Source organism: Arvicola amphibius, chromosome X, assembly GCF_903992535.2.
Source record: "Arvicola amphibius chromosome X, mArvAmp1.2, whole genome shotgun sequence".
In the NCBI taxonomy this organism is placed as follows: Eukaryota; Metazoa; Chordata; class Mammalia; order Rodentia; family Cricetidae; genus Arvicola; species Arvicola amphibius.
The window spans coordinates 53650053-53672011 of record NC_052065.1 but is presented as its reverse complement, the minus strand read 5'-3'; the positions used below and the strand labels follow the sequence as shown (position 1 = coordinate 53672011).

The window sequence follows — 21959 nt, the reverse complement described above, 5'->3', positions numbered from 1 at the left end:
CTCTGAGGCAATGTCTATCTTTGATATTGATGTGTGTTTCTTATATGCAATAGAATAATTTATTCTGTTTTCATATCCATTCTGCTAGCCTCTGTCTTTTTATTGGAGGAATTGAGACCATTGATATTGAGAGATATTGATGATAAATGATTGTTAACTCATGTTAAATCATATCTTTATGCTTTCCAAAAATTAGAAATAGGCAGAAAGTGTAGTTTTTAAATGAAATTCACCTCATTAGGGTGCCTGAGGTGCCTGTAGCTGGAAAAGAAAAGACCCTGTCAGGGAGTGGTGAAGGATGCTGAAGCGTCTCACTCAGAAACTAGAAGATTTCCAGATTCCCACTTCTTATGTCACTCAAGAATATTTAGGATCTCTTTGCCACATGAGCTTATTGTGGCCTCATTAGCTCAGTTCTTTTTCCAAAGGATTATATAATTACTTACCAAATCCAGGAAGTGGTCATCTTTCGGGCATTCTTTGTCCTTCTTAAGCTAGAAAAGTTTTCCTCTTCACCCTCATTTCCAAATCTTATTAGGGAAGGAACCTTTATCTGCATTTCTGCCCCCAAAGCATTCCTTGTCAGCACCACTCATATCCTACATAGTCCTGGAATAAAGTTATGGTAGAATAGAATGTAAAAATGTCAGTACCAGCTCATTGCTACATTTTGATGGTGACCATAGCCGAATTATAGAACACAGGCTGATAGCTGATAATTAAGTACTTAGGCCACCCCTAACTATATTCTGGCGGGTCCCAACCTATCTACAATAGTCCTAAGGTAGAGCTCTTTGGCAACAACTATCCCATGCACCAGTAATCCTTGTTTTCAAAGCTTCCCAAGACTCTTTATTATAGTTCTAGTTTGTGTGTTTTTAGCACCCTCTAGAGACCACATTTCATCAATCCAGTTCCAGCCAGATAGGCTTTTTTTTTTTTTCAAATTGAAAAATTTTCTACTCTTGCATGCCTTTACCCAGGTTTTTAACTAACCTTTCTCACACCTTCCAAGTAGGAGATATAGAATCCAAACAGATAGAACTTGATTACCTGGAACTTTTTCACTGGAGCTTGTTGTCTAAGCAGTAGTCAAAGTGAACAGTAAGGAAAACATGAACAATGTTTTAAATTGGTAAAATGGCAAATAACAGCTCACATACCTCACTGTTTCCTATATCCTGGGTACTATTCTCTATAGTTAACATCGTATTTAATTATCACAGTACAGTACTTTTTTGTTTGTTTGTTTTAATTTAATTTAATTTATTTTTATTTTTTCCATTCAAAAATTTACACTTCCTCCCCTCCTCCCATTCCCCTCCCACTCCCCTACTCACCCTCCTCCCTCCCCCTCCCTCCTTAAGAGATGGCAGGGAACCCTGCCCTGTTGGAAGTCCAAGGCCCTCCCCCTTATATCCAGGCCTAGGAAGCTTTGCATCCAAATAGACTAGGGTCCCAAAAAGCCAGTACTTACAGTAGAAACAAGTCCCAGTGCCTTTATCAATGGCTTCTCAGTCAGCCCTCATTGTCAGCCACATTCAGAGAGTCTGGTTTGATCACATGCTGGTTCATTCCCAGTCCAGCTGGCCTTGGTGAGTTCCCATTAAAACAGTCACACTGTCTCAGTGGGTGGACGCATCCCTCCCGGTCCAGACTTCCTTGCTTATCTTCTCCCTCTGTCTGCTCTTCAATTGGACCTTGGGAGCTCAGTCTGTTGCTCTGATGAGGGTCTCTGTCTCTATCTCCACCCGTAGCCGGACGAAGATTCTATGGTGATATTCGAGATAAATATCAGTGTGATAGTGGGGCAAGGCCAGTTCAGGCACCCTCTGCTCTGCAGTACTTTTTAAATGGGCTGTCATCCTCATTTTGCATATGAAGAAACTGAAGCACAGAGAGGTTAAATGACTTACCCATGTTTGCGTGTTAGCTATGTTGAATAAGATTTAGACGCAGGCATTTTGATTCATGAACGCAGTCTGTTTTATATGAATCATGCAGAACTGATATTTAAATGTCTCTCTGAATTACCTAAAGAGTCTAATTTTTTCTGTATTTCCATAACTGTTACTAAGCTGTGTCCCTCATTCTGTGTTTGAATTGGTTTATTTTTAAATCCAGGTCTACCAGGTGCCCCATGTCCTTAGTGGGTGGGCACCACTAGGATGTAGTGGAGAAATGGGAGAGGAGAGACAGAATGGTTCATGCATGTGGAGAGAGGCAGAACTAAAGACATATCAATGGTGAATAGCAGGCTACTATAGGTCACCTATGCTGCTGTCTGGGGTCATGTGTGTCCAGGCCTGCACTACCACCAAAAACTATCTCCCGTTCTGTGGCACTACTGAAGCTGGGGTCTGTGTTGATGTGTGTGACCTGTGTTACCAGTGAAGGTCATACTGAGGCCTGTGGTCTGAGCTGAACCTAAGGGCATGTTGATGTCTTGGTGCCATGCTATCACCAATCTGAGTGGCCTGCATTGCCACAAGCTCAAGCCAAACAAAATCCCAGTAAGGAGGGGAAGTGGACACAATGTTTCTCTCTCAGCAAAAAGCTAGTCACAATCAGTAAGTGCTGGGAGAGAAAACGTTAGTTTTCTTCAATTGAGTGACCTTAGGTATATCAACTATACTCCTTCAGGGTAGGCTCCATGCTCAGGAGAAGCTAGCTGGCCAATACAAGCCCAACTTCATGTTTGTTTGTCTGTTTGTTGTTTTAAAAGAGAAAGATAGGGGATGATCTGTGAGGAGTTGGGAGAGGGAAAAGAATATGATCAAAATATACTGTATGCAATTCTCAAAGAATAAATTTAAAAAATTAAAAAGAAAAAAAGATTTTACCATCCATCCTTTGAATATCTAATTGCTGGTTTCCATTCTATATTGGTCTACTGAACTTTGTTTGGTTATTTGGCCCCCTAAATTTGCTAGACTGTTGTGTTATCTAGTTAAAGTTTATTTGTATACACTTCACAAAGATTTTCTGAGAATCATTTGAAAATAAGTATCAAATATCATGACAACTTATTCTAAATAATTTCATATGAAACTTTTAAAATTGAGTATATTCTGCTATATCATAATATTGTGACTACAACATAGAAAATTAATTTGCACTATGCCGTATACAGTCTACACATTCAATGCTCTCCCCGCGCAAAAGTAGTTTAAATAGAATACAGTATAAGTTCTGAGGCTGTATTTGTTACAACTTTTTAATTTAAAATAGTTTATTTATTATTTCCCAATGTTACTGATATTTTGAAGAGTTTAGGCCAGATGTCTTATTAATATACTTTATGTGCTTGCTTCATTGTTCTTTAAGACTGTCATTTCATTTATCAAAGGAAATGAAGGGACATTTTAGTTTACTTTCCCTGTTGGCAGAGACTGCTGTTTCATTTCCCAGCTGCCCAGACCTGAATAATCACACAGAAACTACGTTAATTGCACACTGTTTGACCTATTAGCTCAGGCTTCTTGTTAACTAACTCTTATATCTCAAATGAAACCATTTCTATTAATCTGTGTATCATTATGAGGCTGTGGCCTACCAGTAAGTTCCGGTATCTGTCTCCTTTGGCAGTTACATGGTATCTCCTTGACTCTGCCTACTCTCTCTCTCTCTCTCTCTCTCTCTCTCTCTCTCTCTCTCTCTCTCTCTCTCTCTCTCTCTCTCTCTCTCTGTCTTTGCTCTGCCAAGCCATTGGCCAAAATAGCTTTATTCATCAACCAATAAAAAGCAACACAAATACAGAAGGACATCCCACATTATCTCCCCTCCTTCTACTCCTCCTAGTTCCTGCCCACTTCATCTCAAAGCTGGATCCAATCCTTGTCTGTCTCTCATTAGAAAAAAAAAACAGGCTTCTAAGAGACAACAACCAAACATGACAAAATAAAATATAATAAGATGATGTGAAATCTATCATATCGAAGTTGGATATGGCAACCCAACTAGAGAAAGAGAGTCCTAAGAATAGTGTCTTAGGGCTCCAGTTGCTGTAAAGAGAGACACTACGACAACAGCAACTTTTATAAATGAAAACATTCAGTTGAGGTGATGGTTTACAGTTTCAGAGGCTTAGTCCATCCTCATCATGGTGGGAAACATGGTAACATGCAGGCAGGCATGATGCTGGAGAAGGAGCTGAGAGTTGAATATTTATTTAGATCTTCAGACAACAGGAAGTAAACTATATCACACTGAATGTAGCTTGAGCATAGGAGACCAGAATCCCACCCCTATAGTGACATACATTCTCCAACAAGGTCACACATACTAACTCCAACAAGGCCACACCTCCTAATAGTGCCACTCCCTTTGGGACCATTTTCTTTCAAACCACCACAAGCATGCACAAGAGACAGATACCCACTAATTCTCACAATCAGGATTTCCATAAAAATACTAAGGTAATAGCTATTATAAATATATTACACACACACACACACACACACACACACACACACACGGGGGGGGGGGACCTGGTACAAACCCATGCAGACCCTGTGCTTTCTGCCTCAGTCTCCATGAACTCATATGTGCTTAGTTGATCCAGAGGTCCTTGTTCCCCCAGTGTACTCCCTCTCCTGTGAGTCTTAAAATCTTTTTACCTCTACAGGAGTCCCTGAGTTCTAAGGGTAGGGATTTGATAGAGACCTCCAGTTTAGACTCTTTCTCTCTGCATAATTTCTGACTATGGATCTCTGCCTCTATTTTCATCTTTTGCTGGAGGAAACCTCTCTGATGGTGACTGGATAGCTCACTGATCTATGAGTATTGCAGAACATCATTAGGAATCATTTTATTGATTTTGGTTTTTTATGCCAGTCATCTTTAGTTTTACCCTAGGACTCTGGGCTATCTAGTGTCTGGTTCTTGGTTATCCAAGCAGTGTTGGGTATGGGTTCCTTCTAATGGAGTTGACAGAAGACAAATCACGTATTGGTTGGCAACTCCTACAAGTTCTGTTTTACCATTGCCATAGCATATTTTGCAGGTGTGACAGATTGTAGGTCAAAGATTTTGTGGCTGGGTTGATGACCATGTTTCACTTTCAGTAGCCTACAGAGTATTACCCTGCACCAAAAGGACTAAAACACAGGAGTGAAGACTTCATGGAGGTACCAGCTCAACTTCTCCATATTCAATGAGTTGTAGAAATTTTGTCTTCTGTAATGATGCTTCACTGTCAATTTGTGGAGAGCAACCCTTTGTCTTGGCATCAGCCTAGGTTGTATGGGGATTTCCATGGGATGCCTTTGGCCAACAACTCAAATGAACTCAACCCATTTCTGCCACTAGAACCCTTTCCTTGCTATGAGAGATGGTTGACTAAAGCTCCATATCTATCCCCCATTACTAGGAATCCTCATTAAGATCACTTTCATAGATTATAGGAAATTTCCACTGCACTAGGATTCCACACCCCCCACAATGCACCCCCAATTCCAGCAGTTTTCCCCTTCCCTCTCTCCTTCCATCTCATCTGCCAACAGAATTGTTTCTGCTCCCATCATCACCCACACTCAGTAAACCCATAAAAATCTATTCTACTTTCCCTTCCCAAGTAGGTTCATGTGTCACACCTAGGTTCTTCCTTTTTATCTAACCTCTCTATGTCTTGGATATCATTTACTTAATGGCTAAAATCCACCTGTAAGTGAATACATATGTGGTGGTTTGAATTAATATGACCCCCATAGACCCATGGGGAGTAGCAGGCCCAGTATCATTCTCTTCCTGCTGCCTGCCAATCCAGATGTAGAACTCTTGGCTCAGTCAATACCATGTTTGTCTACACACCACCACGATGAAATGGACTAAACCTCTGAATTGTAAGCTTGATGTGGGATTCCCCTCTGTATGCTGTGATTACCATTAATGAATAAAGAAACTGCTTTGGACATATAAAGCAGGACAGAACTTATCTAGGCAGGGAAAACTAAACTGATTGCTGGGAGTAAGAAGGCAGAGTCAGAGAGAAGCCATGGAGCTACTGCCAGAGACAGACATGCCAAAACTTTGCCAGTAAGCCACTGCCACATGGAGATACATAGATTAATAGAAATAGGTTAAATTAATATGTAAGAGTTAGCCAATAAGACACTAGAGCTAATGGGCCAAGCAGTGATTTAATTAATACAGTTTCTGTGTGCTTATTTCAGGTCTGAGCTGCCAGGCAGTAGGGAAATGAACTAGCAGCTTCTTACAACATAAGCCCACCCAAATTAAATGCTTTCCTAAATAAGACTTGCCATGCTTACGATGTCTTTTCACAGCAATAGAAACCCTAAGCAAACAAACCATATTGATCTTTTTCAGACTGAGTTACCTTTCTCAGGATGACTTTTTCCCTGTTCCATCCACTTTCCTGCCAATTTCATGATGTCATTTTTATATTAATTAAATTTATATATTTTTTTTCTATCCCAACCATAGTTTCCCCTTCTTCCTCTCCTCTTATTTCCCCTGCAATCCATTCTTCCTCTGTTTTTGTTCAGAAAGGGGCAGTCCTCCCATGTGTATCAACAAAGCATGGCATATCAAGTTGAGGTAGGACTTAGTTCTTCCCTTTGTATTAAGGCTGGGCAAGGCAATCCAGTATGACAACCAGGCTCCCAAAAGCTAGTCAATTATTAGGGACAGCCCTACTCTGATGTAGGAGGGTCTTCTGTCTATGTGTTACTTTCTTGGAGGAAGAAAGCAGAGTCAGGCAGATGCCATGATTCTCTGATCCAAGATGGACATAGGTTAGGATCTTTCCTGGTAAGCCACCTCCTCATGGTGCTACACAGATTATTAGAAATGGGTTAACCAAGGTGTGAGAATTAGCCAATAAGAGGCTAGAACTAATGGGCCAGGCAGTATTTAAATGAATATAGTTTCTGTGTTATTATTTCCTGGGCTAAGCTAGCCATGCTGGAGCCAGGTGGGATGAAAAGCAGGCCTGCCCATGCTCCTTTCACTACAAGATGTCTCTGTCAATTCTAGAGTTTTGGAAGTTTCTTACAATGCACTTCCTGTTTACTTAGGTAATATCATATCCTTCTGGAATCTTTGATGGAGTTGAAAAATTTATAGTTATAGTTTTCCTCAGTCATGATAAAAGATAAAGTAGATATAAATATTGTAACTATAATTCTTACTTGATACCTGTTTTGTTATATGTAATTTTACTATGTTAAAGTTAAAGCCTTTCTTTTTTGTTTAAACAGAAAAAGGGGAAATGATGTAGGAGGGTCTTCTGTCTATGTGTTACTTTCATTGGTTAATAAAGAAACTGCCTTGGCCTTTTGATAGGCCAGCCCTTAGGTGGGTGGAGTAGACAGAACAGAATTCTGGGAGGAAGAAAGCAGAGTCAGGCAGATGCCATGACTCTTCTCTCCAAGATGGACGCTGGTTAGCCTCATGCCAGTAAGCCAGAGTCAAGTGGCAATACAGATAATAGAAATGGCTTAGATCAATATGTGATAGTTACCCAAAAAGGGACTGGAGATAATGAGCCAGGCAGTGTTTAAATGAATACAGTTTCTGTGTAATTATTTTGGGCATAAGCTACCCAGGTGGCCAGGAGCAGGGCTGAATGAAAAGCATCCCGCTCCCTTTTTACTACACTATTCTCATTGTTAAGAATCCCACAAGTAGAATAAGCTGCACAACTGTCACAATCATGTAAAGGGCCTAATTTAGTCCCATGCAGGCTCCCTGGTTGTCAGTTCAGTCTGCGCACTCCTATGAGCCCAGGTTAGCTGCTTCTGTGGGTTTTCATGTAATGTCTTTGATGCTCCCGGTTCATACAATCCTTCCTCCCCCTCTTTAGCAGTATTCCCCAAGTTTGGCCTAATGCCTAATATTTGGCTGTGGGTCTCTGCATCTGTTTTTATCAGTTACTAGATGAAGGCTCTCTTATGTCAGTTGGGGTAGTCACCAATATTTAAGTGTAGCAGAATATCATTAGGCATCATTAAATTGCCTTTTCCCCCTCCAATCATGTTTGTCTATCCTATGTCTATCCTATGTCTCTAGGCCATCCAACCTCTGAGTCCTGGAACTTCAGGTAATATCAAGGATAAGTTCACTTTCATGGTATGCATCTGAGGCTGAACCAGTCGGTGCCACGCTTATTACCTCAGAACATCTCATAAGCAGGACAGACTGTAGTTGAAAGATTGTGTGGCTGGGTTGGTATCCTAATGCCTCCACTGGAAGTCTTTTCTTGTCACAGGAGATGGCACAGTTCAGGCTACATGTCCACTATTGCTAGGAGTCTTAGCTGGAGTCATCCTTGTAGATCACTAGGAGTTTCCCTTGTACTAGGCTTCTACTTGAGCCTGAAGAAATGCCACCCCATTTCCAGTCATCTCTCAGTACTCTTCCCTCTTCATCCACCCCAACCCAATCTCTCATGTTCTCATCTCTACCCACCCACAGTCCACCCATGAAATCTCTTCTATTTCCATTTTCACTGGAGATCCATATGCCCTCCCTCCCCGGGCCCTCCTTGCTACCTAGCCTCTCTGGGTCTGTGTATAGTAGCATGGTTATCGGTTATGTTACAGTTAATAGTTACTTATGAGTGAATATATACCGTGTTTGTCTTTTTGGGTCTGGGTTACCTCACTCAGGATGAGATGTTTCTCCTTCTGTTCATTTACCTGCAAATTTCATGATGCCATTTTTTTTTTTACAGCTGAGTTATAATAGAGCATTGTGTAAATGTACCAAATTTTCTTTATCTATTCTTTGACTGATGGACATCTAGGCTGTTTTCAGTTTCTGGATATTATTAATAAAACTGCTATGTACATATTTGAGCAGAAATTCTTATGGTATGATTGAGTACTTTGATTATATGCCCAAGAGTGGTATAGCTGGGTCTTGAGATATATCAAGCCCCAATTTTCTGAGAAATCATCATATTGACTTCCAAAGTGGCTGTACAAGTTTGCATTCCTACCTGCAATGGAGTGTGTTCTCTTTGTTCCACATCCTCACCAGCATGAATTTGTGTTTTTGATCTTAACCATTCTGACAGGTGAAATCTCAGAGTAATTTTGACTTGAATTTCCCTGATGGCTAAGGATGCTGAACATTTCTTTATGTGTTTCCCTATTTTTAAAAATTGGATTATTTGGTTTTTCAACATCTAGTTTCTTTAGTTCTTTATATATTTTAGATATTTTTTCTCTATCAGATGTGGAATTAGTAAAAATCTTTTCCATTCTGTAGGCTGATGCTTTGTCCCCTTGATGGTATCCTTTGCCTTACAGAAGCTTTTAAGTTTCAGGAGGTCACATTTACTAACTGTTGATTGATCTTAGCATTCAGTTCAGGGAGCTGTCTCTTGTGCCAATCCATTCAACCATGGAATACAGGTTTTTAAAGTATGATCTAATGATTCTCTGGATTTACTCAAGTATCTGTTGCTATGTCCCCCAATTCATTTAGATAGTCTCTCTGTATGTCTTTTAGTTAGTTGGGATAAAGGTTTGTCTATTTTGTTGGTTTTCCCAAAGAACCAACTTTGTTTCATTTATTGATTATATTCTGTTTTTTCCATTTTATTGATTTCAGTCTTTAATTTGATTGTTTCTTGCCATCTACTCATTTTGGGTGATATTGCTTTTGTTTGTTCTAGACTTTTCAGGTGTGCTGCTAAGTTGTTAGTGTGATATTTCTCCAATTTCTTTTTTGTAGGCACCTAGTGCTATGATCTTTCTTCTTAGCACTGCTTTCATAGTGTCCCATAAGTGACTATGCTTTGTATTTATTTTCATTGAATTCTAGAAAGTCTGTAATTCCTTTATTTCTGTCTTGATCCATTTTTTATTCAGTAGAGAGTTGTTCAGTTTCCAAGAGTTTGTAGACTTTCTGTTGTTTTTATGATGACATTCAGCTTTAATCCATGGCTGTCTGATAGATGGAGTGAGTTATTTCAATTTCCTGTTATTTACGGAGACTTGCTTTGTGTCTGAGCTTGTGGTCAATTTTATAGAAAGTTCTCTGAAGTGCTGAGAAGAAGATACATTCTTTGATGTTTGGGTGAACTGTTCTAAAATATCTGTTAGGTCCATGTGGTTTATAACTCCAGTTAGCCCTTGCATTTCTCTGTTCGTTTTTTGTCTGGATGACTTGTCCATTGGTAAAAGTTGGGTATTGAAGTCTCCCACTATCAATGTGTTAGGGTGAATATGTGATTTAAGCTGTAGTAGGGTTTCTTTACAAAGTTGGGTGCCTTTTTGTTTGGGGCATAGATGTTATGAATTGAAGTGTTGTCTTGCAGGATTTTTCCCTTGATGAATATATAGTGCCCTTTCCCATCTCTTTTGATTAATTTAATTTGAAATCTATTTTGTTGGTGTTTTTGTTAGTGGTGGTGTGAGTATGAGTGTGAGTGAGCGTGTATAGTTCCCTTTTTTTGTTTTACTGGTGTGAAATTATTTCATTGTTTTGTGGGGTAATTAACCACTTTAGGTTGGGGGTTTTCATTCTGTTAGTCTGTATCTTTATTAGGGGAACACAGTCCATTGATACTGAGAGATATCCATGACCAATGATTGTTAATTCCTGTTATTTTGTCGTTATTGTTGTTGTTATTGGTTTGCTATGTGTGTGCGTGTGTGTGTGTGTGTTTCTCATCATTTGGTTTTGCTGGTATGAGGTTATTTATTTCTTTTTTAAAAATACTTATTTATTATGTATACAATATTCTGTCTGTGTGTATGCCTGCAGGCCTGAAGAGGGCACCAGACCCCATTACAGATGGTTGTGAGCCACCATGTGGTTGCTGGGAATTGAATTCAGGACCTTTGGAAGAGCAGGCAATGCTCTTAACCTCTGAGCCATCTCTCCAGCCCCATGGTTATTTATTTCTTGTGCTTTCATAGATTCAGTTAACCTCTTCATGTAGTTCGAATTCTAATAATAATAATAAATAAAATAATAATAATAATAATAATAATAATAATAATAATAATAATAATAATAAAAACCTGGGTCAGATACGGGGTTAAAAATGCTGAAAGATCAGAAAGACAAAGGGGCAAGCAAAGTCACTTTTTACCTCACCAACTCCTCAGTCTAAAAGGGCCCTAGTTCCTGTCTCTGCCCACCTTATATTCCTATCTTTGCCCAGTCATATCACTTCCGCTTTCCTCCTCTGTAGTGCTGAGATTAAAGGCACATGTTTCCCAAGTACTGGGATCAAAGGCATGAGCTACCAACTGCTAGGATTAAAGGTGTGTGCCACAACTGCCTGGCATCTATGGGTTAACTAGTAGCTAGCTCCATACTCTTATCTCCAGGCAAGTTTTATTTCTTAGAGCACAAACAAAATTTTACCACATCTTTAGGTGGGAGTTTTATTTCTAGAACCTTCCATAGGGCTAGATTTGTAGATAGATATTGTTTAAATTTGACTTTATCATGAAATATATTATTTTCTCCATCTATGGTGAATGAAAGTTTTACTTTATAGTAATATGGGCTGATATCTATAATCTCTTAGAGTCTTTACTACATCTCTTTATGCCCTTTTGGCATCTAGAGTCTCCATTGAGAAGTTAGTTGTAATTCTAATAGGTTTGCCTCCATATGTTACTTGACATTTTTTCCTTGTAGATTTTGATATTCATTCTTTGGTGTGTTTAGTGTTTTGATTACTATCTGGCAAATGGACATTCTTTTCTATTTCAAACTCTTTGGTGTTCTGTATGCTTCTTGTACCTTCATAGGAATTTCCTTCTTTAGGTTAGGAAATTTTTCTTCTATGATTTTGTCAGAAACATTTTCTGGACCTTTGAAGTGGGTTCCTTCTCCTTCTATTCAAATTACTCTTATATTTTGGTCTTTTCATAGTGTCCCAGATTTCACATTTTCTTTGGCTGATTTATCTATTTCTTCTACCATATCTCCAACACCTGAGATTCTCTCTTCCATACCTTATATTCTGTGGGTAAAGCATACTGCTGTAGTTCCTGTCTGAATTTGTAAATTTTTCATTTCCAGAATTCATTCAGTTTGTGTTTTCTTTATTTTAATCAATTTTCATTTTCAGCTTTGAACAGTTTCATTTCTTTCAACTGCTTTTGTTCTTGGATTTCTTCTTTTTTTAAGATTTATTTATTTATTATGTATACAACATTCTGCCTCGATGTATGCCCACACGCCAGAGGAGGGCACCAGATCTCAGTACAGATGGTTGTGAGCCTCCATGTGGTTGCTGGGAATTAAACTCAGGACCTCTGGAAGAGTAGCTAGTGCTCTTAACCTCTGAGCCATCTCTCCAGCCCCTGTTCTTGGATTTCTTTAAGAGGTCTATGAATATCCTCAATTTTTTATTTGTGTTTTACTGAATTTCTTTAAGGGTTCATTCATTTTCTCTTTAAAGACTTCTACCATCTCCATAGATCATAGCATCAGCTGTGTTGAAATATTTGGGGTTGACTCTGGTAAGATAGCTGGACACTAGTGGAAAAAATATTGCCCTTGCTGTTATGTTTTTATAGTGGTGTTTAGGCATCTGGGTTCAGGATGAATATATGTCTAGGTACTGATTTCTTGGGTTTCTGTTTTGTTCTTGGCTTCTGTTTCCTTTTTTTTTTTTTGATTTTCAGAAAGTTTCATGTCTGTGTGTTCCATTTTCCTGGCCTGATTAGCTGGCGTGTTCTCATTGAATGCTGTTGATGGTGTGGGCTGAGTTGTTCTGATGAATTGGAGGAAAGAAGATTGGGGGAGAAGGTCTTTGTGATCCATTGAGGATGGGGTCAGAAAGGAAAGGGAGACCACTCAGTTTTCATGCTACAGAGCTGGGGATGAGACTTGGGGATTGGATCTCAGGAAAAATAGGAACGGTATGTGTCTACCTTCAGTCTACTGGGGAGGAACTGTTCTGGGAGGAGCTGCCCTAAAGTTAGCAGGGGGCACCTACTGAAGGTGTTGTTTGGGGTCTTGGACAAAGCAAAGTGTTTGTGGAGGAATGTTATAAGGGAAAGACCTGCGGGATCCGTAGGAGATGGAGGTGGTGGAGGGGAGGCTCCTGTGGGTGTTCTTTTGGAGATGTGGGGATCTCCTTCACTTTGTGTTCACTGTTTATTCATTTTCATTGTAGCAGCCCTTCACCTCCTTCTTTAAGTTTATTCCTAGGGATTTTTTGAGACTATTGCAAATGATATAATTTTTCATTATTTTTTTCCTCAGTGAGTTTATTAGGTATATAAGAAGGCTACTGATTTTTACATGTTGATTTTACTACCTACTTTTTTTAATTTGATGATCAGTACTATGAATCTTTTAATGGACTATTTTGGAATTTTCTCAATACAGATTCATATTACCTAAAACAAGAACAATTTATTTTCTTCTTTTCTTTATTTCCTTTGTCTTATTTCTGTAGCCTCAGTTTTAAGTATTCTAGTGAGAGTTTCTACCCATGACCTGTTTTTGATTTTATAGACAATGTTACCCAGATTGGGGTAACACCAACCAAAGAATAGAAAACCCAGCCAACAAAGGTGAGACTATATATCCATGCCAGCAAAAAAAAAAATGTCACAAAACCAGAACAAAGAAAGGATATTTGGAGGGGAAGGCTCAAGTCAGATGAGAAGACAGGCCCATCAAAGTACCATCTAATTTCTCAGTTTAGTAGCCAGAAGAGCCTACTGTAATTTGAAGTATAAATTTGTTAGTATTCATGAAGCACTTAGAGTGATCCTTGGAATACAGTAAATACTATGGACATATTTATTAGTGCTGCGTGACTCATAGATATATCTGAATTGTGTCTTCTGAAGTCAGAATAGTTTTCCATTCCTTTTATACATCTTAATTGCTTAAAGATGAGCCTGTTTATTATCATTAACTCCTTGACACCTGTCATTTATCTAAAAATGTTAGACCAACTGTACAAATATGATCCCCAGTGAAAGGTAGAAAGAACTTGCCAGATGTTTAATCAGTGATATATTCAGAGATGAGAGGTAGAGTGTCATAATTAAAATAAAGTCACATTTTCATGATAGCAGTTGTGTGTAATCCCAATACTTGGGAAGCTGAAACAGGAGGATTATAAGCACTTTAGACCTAATTTTAAGCAATTAAGATATATAAAAGGGATGGATCATTGGTTAGAAATACCTGAAGTTCACTTTGCTTGACTCATGAGTAATATCCTAGAATCTTAAACATGTTGCTTAAGTTTCTTTGTTAAAAGCAGTACTTCTGTATTAAGAGACTAAAATTAGTTGTGGCATCCAAGACAAAGACCACACAATCCAAGGTAAGACAAAATGTTTTACTTTCAGTAAAGAGTGCATAGCCTTGTGAGAGCAAGCAGACAAGCACACCCAACTGGAGATTTTTCTGGGCTTTTATTCCTAAAGTGAAGGGTTATCTGTGAATGAAATCTGAGTGGTCAGAGCTTGGTCTCATATTCTTTTGTGATTAACTATTAGAGAACAGCACTGTTTCTAGGGAGAAATAAAAAATGAGGATATATATTTTTTTCTGCTTTGGATTTATTTTATTTTTCATTTTGAGATTATAATACAACCTCACTGTCCTTTCCTCCCTCCAACCCCTCCCACATACCGCTTCTTGCTCTCTTTACAATTTGAAACCTTTTTCATTAATTGTTATTACATGCATATACATATACATATATACAAGTATATTCTTAAATATTACTTGATCATTCTGTATAATGTTATTTGTATATTTTTATTACAAGAAGTGCTAATAAGGGAAGAATTTAGATTTCTTCTATGTAGTTTTTTAATTTTTTTGCGTCTTTGAAATATTAGGAACACTGACACATTTATTTGGCTTGTAGAGGACTGAAATATTAGAGGACAGATAACATTGTCTAGCTTTCTTTCTTTCTTTTAAGAATATGGCTGTTAATACATTTACTTTCCGAGTTCCCAAGTGAAAGTCACTTTAGAATTTAGTGGAGCTTACTTGAAGCAGTGAGGCTCTTTTCTGATTTGGTCAAATGTATGACGGGCATTTGACAGCATTTAAAACTTAGGAATTAATATCCGCAGGCCCTTGGTTGTTGGCCTGTTATTTCAGCCTGTATTGTGTGTTTGTTGGAGTTTCTCACTCGGCCAGCAGAGGGCACTCTCCACACGCCTCCGCGCTGTTTAGGGAGCAAAGGCAGAGGATGCAGAAACACGGTGTTTACCCTAAATCAGGCAGAGCCCCGAGATCTGTTTCTGAAAGTCACAAAAATACAGAAAACATGGACTGTGTCACGGGGCCTCGTGTGGAAAGCCAGGAGTATGCATGAAGCCAAACTTTTATCTTGTTCAACGCTTTGATAAAAAAGCCATCTCTTAGATTTCAACAAAACTAATTTGAAACTTTCGTACTTCTTTACAGATTTACATATGTCTACTATATCTTAACTTTTAGAAGGCTTATATAGTAAAACAGGATTTATACATGTAAAAGAGCTGTCAACACAAGCATCATCACACAGAAAAACTATATATGTGGTGGCTTGAGAGAAAATAACCCCAATAGGAGTAGCACTATTAGATGTGCGGCTTTGTTGGAGTAGGTGAGGTCCTGTAAGAGGAAGTACGACACTGTGGGAGTAGGCTATGAGGTCTCCTATACTCAATATATGTCCAGGGTGAAATATAGTTCTTTTCCTGTTGTCTGCAGCTCAAGATGTAAAACCCTCAGCTCCTTCTTCAGCACCATGTCTGCCTAAACACCTCCATGATGATAATGGACTAATTTCTGAAACTATAGGCCAACCTTAGTTAAATGCTTTCCTTTATAAGAGTTGTGATGGTTATGGTGTCTCCTCACAGCAATAGAAACCCTAATACAATATTGAAGCCTTTTATATGTTAATTTTATTTTCACTTCTAAAACAAAATAGAAACTTTGACTTGGTAGGATCAATCTATAGTTCTGCCAATTAAAAATTTTTAATCTCTTACAAAATCAGGAAAAGTATCATTTATTGAAAATACAGTTCAATAAGAATGTGTCAGACTTCAGACTCTGCGACAGTACTGAAAATAGCCTTGTATATAAAAACAGACAGGAGGACAAATGGAACCAAATTAAGGACCCATATATTAATCCACACACCTTCAAACAGGTGATTTTGATAAAGAAGCAAAAAATATAAAATGGAAAAAAGAAATCATACTTAACAAATAGTGCTGGCATAACTGGATATCAACATGTAGAAGAATGAAAATATCTATCACCATGCACAATTGGATCAAAGACCTCAACATAAAGCCAGGCAGACTGAACCTCATAGAAGAGAAAATGGGAAGTACACTTGAACGCATTGGCATAGGAGACTACTTCCTAAATAGAACCCCAGCAGCACAGACACTGAGAGAAACAATTAATAAATGGGACGTCCTGAAACTGAAAAGCTTCTGTAAAACAAAGGACACGGTCAACAAGACAAAATAGCAGCCTACAGAATGGGAAAAGATCTTCACCAACCCCACATCAGACAGAGGGATGATTTCCAAAACATACAAAGAACTCAAGAAATTGGTCATCAAATAAACAAATTATCCAATAAAAAATAAAGTACAGACCTAAACAAAGAACTCTCAACAGAGGAATCTAAAATGGCTGAAAGACACTTAAGGAAATGCTCAACATCCTTAGCTATTAGAGAAATGCAAACCAAAACAACCCTGAGATTCCATCTTACACCTGTAAGAATAGCCAAGATCAAAAACACTGATGACAGCTTATGCTAGAGAGGTTGCAGGGTAAATGGAACACTCCTGCATTGCTGATGGGAGTGAAAGCTGGTACAACCCCTTTGGATGTCAGTATGGCGATTTCTCAGAAAATCTGGAAACAACCTACCTCGAGACCCAGCAATACCACTTTTGGGTATATACCCAAAGAATGCTCAATAGTGCCACAAGGACATGTGCTCAACTGTGTTCATAGCAGCATTATTTGTCATAGCCAGAACCTGGAAACAACCTAAATGCCCCTCGACCAAAGAATGGATAAGGAAAATGTGGTACATTTACACAATGGAGTACTAAACAGCAGAGAAAAATAACAACATCTTGAAATTTGCAGGCAAATGGATGGATCTAAGAAAATACCATATTGAGTGAGGCAACATAGACCCAGAAAGACAATTATCATATGTACTCACTCATAAGTGGTTTTTAAACATAAAGCAAAGAAAACCAGCCTATAAATCACAATCCCAGAGAACCTAGACAACAATGAGGACCCTAAGAGAGACATACATGAATCGACTCTATGTGGGAAGTAGAAAAAGACAAAATCTCCTGAGTAAATTGAGAGCATGGGGACCATGGGAGAGGGTTGAAAGGGAGGGGAGAGGAAGGGAAGGGAGCAGAGAAAAATGTATAGATCAATAAAACCAATAAAAAAGAATGTGTCAGAGATTGAGAAATAATAAATGATTGATCCCACTCATAGAGGCCTTTTCTTTGCTATTTTGTGTGGTTTAGTTTTTATGTCAACTTAAGATATGCTAGAGTCATTTTGGAAGAGAAAACTTCAGTTTTAAAAAAGTACCACAACCAAATCAGCATGTGGGCAAGCCTGCAATGCAATTTTTTTCACTGACAATTGGCATGAGAGGACCCAGATGATTGTGAGCGGGGCCACCTTTGGGCTGGTGGCCCTGGATGTTATAAGAAAGCAGACCGAGCAACCAGAAGGAGCAAACCTGTAACCATCACTCCACCATGGCCTCTCCATCATCTCCTGCCTCCAGTTTCCTGCCTTGAGTTCTTGACCTGTCTTCCCTGGATGGTGAACTGTTACTTGGAAGTATAAGATGAAATAAGCCCTTTCCTCTCCAAGTTGATTTTTGGTCATGGTGTTTTGTCAAAGCCATAGAAGCCCTAAGGTATAAACCAAATACTTTGAGATGTAAGTTTAATGTAATATAATTTTGGTATAAATTTTATGGGAATAAAATTTACATGGCAAAATATTTTCCAATGTAGCCATGTTAAGTACATAGTTTATTGGTATTTACATACACCCATAATGGTGTGAATAAATCACTGGCCATTTTTAGAGCTATTGTATCATTCAAAGTAAACATTTTATTCCCATAAAATGATTCCCCATGTACCTTTGTCCATTGATTTTGGTAATAATTACTTTTATTTTTATTAGTTCTTTTGGAGTTTTGTACTATGTGTTTTGATCATATTCATACAGCCAACTCTCCCTAAATCTACCTCTCCTTCTTTACCTGCCCCAAATCCTTCAAGACCAATTTCTACTGCCAAAATATTCTTTGATATATAGTCTTCCAAAAAGTGGTTGATTTACCAGATACTACACTGTCAGAGAAAACTGTTTTTTTGTCTCCTAGAAGCTAAATATTGTGAAAAGCTCTAAGGCTAGGGATGGGATTGTGAGCTGAAGTTCCATCTCTGTGCGATGGTTGGGCTTGCATAGGTTTTCTTCATAGTGTCACAATTACTATGAGTTTATACATGCAGTTGCCAAATGTCTGCAGAGGATACTGATTTTGTTTTGTGGTCATTTAGTGTCTCAGGCTCTTCCATCTTTTTGCCCTTCTTCTGTAATGATTGCTAAGTCTTGGGAGGCTAGGTTGTGGTATATGTGGTCCATTTAGGGTTGCAAATCCTGTAGTCTTTTCACCTTGACAAGCTGTGGCTGTCTGTGTTAATCATTGAGTCAGGCATGTTGAGTAGCATGGCTTAAATAGGTAGTACTCTATGGGGTCCCTGATCACTAGTGTCAAAGCTGGAGTCTGAATTATTCCCTCTGTCTTAGAACTCATCAATTTAGGAACTGAGAGTGTATCACATGCCTGTGTATCGATGAAGATTTATTGATATCAACTCCATCCTAACTACAATTGATTTTTTTTCATGCTAACGATGCACTTGAAGTAGCTTATTCACTTCCTTTGCAATTGTTTATCTTTTTATAACATCTATGCCAAGTATTAATGATTATTAGTTCTTTTAAATAATGATATGGCAATTAAAAATAAAATGAACTTCTCAAGGCTATTGAGTCATTATCAGAAGAGAGATTTCAATCTATATATGTCCATATATGTTGCAAATTACATTTAATCCTCTTAAAATTCAGACATATGTGTTTGGTGTAAGGACCAAATAAATAACAAAATAACAGAAATTTGTGGCAGAAGAACTTTTGGAATGGTTAGGATTTTCTAGCCCAAGGTAGTCCAAGAAGAAATTTTATAGGTATCCTGTACTTATTTAGAACTGTTATTTATATAAGTACTCTTACATATGACCTTCTGTGATATTTTCAGTGCCTCTTCTGAAAGCTTAGAACTTCATATTCCCCAAAGGTTGGTTGTTGTGGGATACTTTTCCAGGGTGTGAGGACACATTGCTGTGGTTGGGTTAATAAGGAGCTGGGTTGTCGACAGCTAGGCAGGAAGTATAGGTGGGACTTCTGGGGAGAGAGAGGGGGGGGGGGGAAGGGAGAGGGAGAGGGAGAGGGAGAGGGAGAGGGAGAAGATAATAGAGGCACGGAAGAGATGCCAATGAGACATGGAGGGAGTCAGACATACAGAATAAAAGAAAGGTAAAAAGCCGCATGGTAAAATGTAGATGAATAAAATCAGGTTAATTTAAATTATAAGAGCTAGTGGGAAAAGCCTAAGCTAAGGCAGAACTTTCACAATTGATCATAAGTCTCCACGTCATTATTTGTGAGCTGGTGGATCAAAGAAAAATCTGACTACAGTTAGAGACTTGTCCAAGATCATTAAGTGAATAAATTACTGAGACTAGTATAGAATTTCACTTTCTTGCCTTCTATCTCAGTGTTTTTTTTTTTTTTTTTTTGCCATTTGGAGCCACCCTAAAGCAAGGTTTATTACTGTGAGTCCAGAACTTGGGAGGTGAAAGCAAGGAGATGAGGAATTTAAGACCAGATTGGAATGCATACTTAGCTGGAGGGCATCATGGAATATGTGAGACCTTATGCGAAAAAACCACCACCACCACCACCACCACCACCAACAACAACAACAAAATCCCAAAGCAAACAAACGAAAACACTTAGAAGAGCAGGCAGGATTTGTATTGAGGAGGTTAGGAAAGCGCCTAACCTGAACAAAATGTACGGAGGAGCCTGAAAAGCAATGAAGAAATATCGGAGGGACTGGTTGTAGTCAAAGGTTGAGAAGTCTGTCAGGAAGAAATACTGAATTGCTTTTCTCAGATTTGAGTGCAACTTTAGATTCTGTGACCTGCAGTTTCAGGCTTATCCACTCGGGGGCACTGCTGTGCTATTTTGAAGCTATTGCAGTTAAAGGTTAGGAGACAGGAAACTGCTCCAATCCGTTCGTTCCTTAGACTTTTAAGCCGTTTATTGAAAGAGCCCTCTCCTCACCCTTGCCTACCTAACAGTCATTTTATTTCTCCCTTCTCCGCGAAATATTGGGCCCACGGAGGTGCTCTTTTCCTACAAGCCTTCCCTAAGCAGAAACATCAACGCATTCTGACGTGCCTCCTCCTCTCTATCCCCGTGGTAAGTCTCTCTTGAACTTCTTTTGCTACATTGCTTCTGGGAAATACAGAACCTTACTCCTTTCTTATAGCAAGCATTCTCATATCTATTCATAGACAAACTCCTCTTCCCTCTGCTTCTCTCTGTCTCATTTTAAAAAATGCTCAGGCTAGGCATTCTTGTTCATAGAGTAAACTCTATTCAGAAGATGCCCGAATTCATTCATTCCAAGCAAGTGTTTGTTTGGAGCCAAGCCACCTAGGTACAAAATAGATATGGCCTTTACTAGGACGCTGGGATAAAGTACAAGGTGGGGGGTTAAACATATATCTTCCAGCCCTTTACCACTGGTAAGGAGGAAACAGGTAGGAGCAAAGCACTGTGAGGTCCCCCTGGCTTATTTAATATTGACTGAGGGACTAGAATTTAAAATGTAACGTTGAAGGCACAGAATCTAGGCATGTCTTGTGGAGAAGAAGCCTAGCGATGATAGTAGACACAGAGTCCCGGTCTGTGAACGCTGAACAGCTTAGCGAACAGGAGTGGAGGAAAAGCCTCTGGCAAAAGCAAGAGTACTAACTCGAGCCAGGCTACCTGGATCCCATCTTAGCGCTGTCCATCGTCTGTTAGCAGAACAGCGTTGAGTAGTTTCTTGGACCTTTCCTTAGTTTACTCTTTTCATTTGTAAAATTAGGGACAATCCAGAATATCTGTTCACAGTCCTAAAACTCCATAATGCTTTGAAGACCACAATTTAAATTGCTGTTGTCATCTGAAGTGGCATGATACTGTAAGAGTCTATATTCCATTTAATGTGAATGTGTATACTGTTGCTAGAGGAAATTAATTCCTGGAGGTATTTCATAACATTTGTCATTTCCACCTAAAATTTCTGGGAAAAAATTAAAAAAAAAGACAAATCTGGGGTCTGGAGAGGCGGTTGATTCAACAGTTACAAATCTTGGGTGCACATAAACTCATATATATCTTAAATAAACAAATCTTTCCGAAAACAACAGCAAAATCCCAATGTTTCTGGGGATTTTTGGTCCTATGTTACTTAATTTTAATTATGATTAAATGAGTAAACATGTAAAATTACTTGACACGGTAATTTGGTTAGTAAAAATTTTAAACTGTGTTGATTTGTTTTAATTTTGTAAGTTTATACAAGATTTATATAAGCTTATATTTAGGGGTTAAGGTTTTTATATGCATGGATCTAATGAATTTTTCTTTACTACCAGAAAATAAAGAAAATTTACTTAATTTTATTAAAGAAATATCAGAATTCCTTTATTGGTTCGTTATTGTGGAAGAGGCAAAAGTGCTCCAACTTGATATCCTTTTATACTTTCTCATTTGCTTGGGAAATTTTAATGGGATATTTCTGTTCTTTATTGCCATACTTATCTGAAGTCACATGTTCTTTC

General features: G+C 38.5%; 1 protein-coding gene across 1 annotated transcript in view; it reads left to right on the top strand.

The window, feature by feature from the left end:
• Arhgef9 (Cdc42 guanine nucleotide exchange factor 9) overlaps positions 1 to 21959 on the top strand; it is a 399573-nt gene that overhangs the window by 60321 nt on the left and 317293 nt on the right. The gene's annotated exons all lie outside the window — the stretch shown is intronic.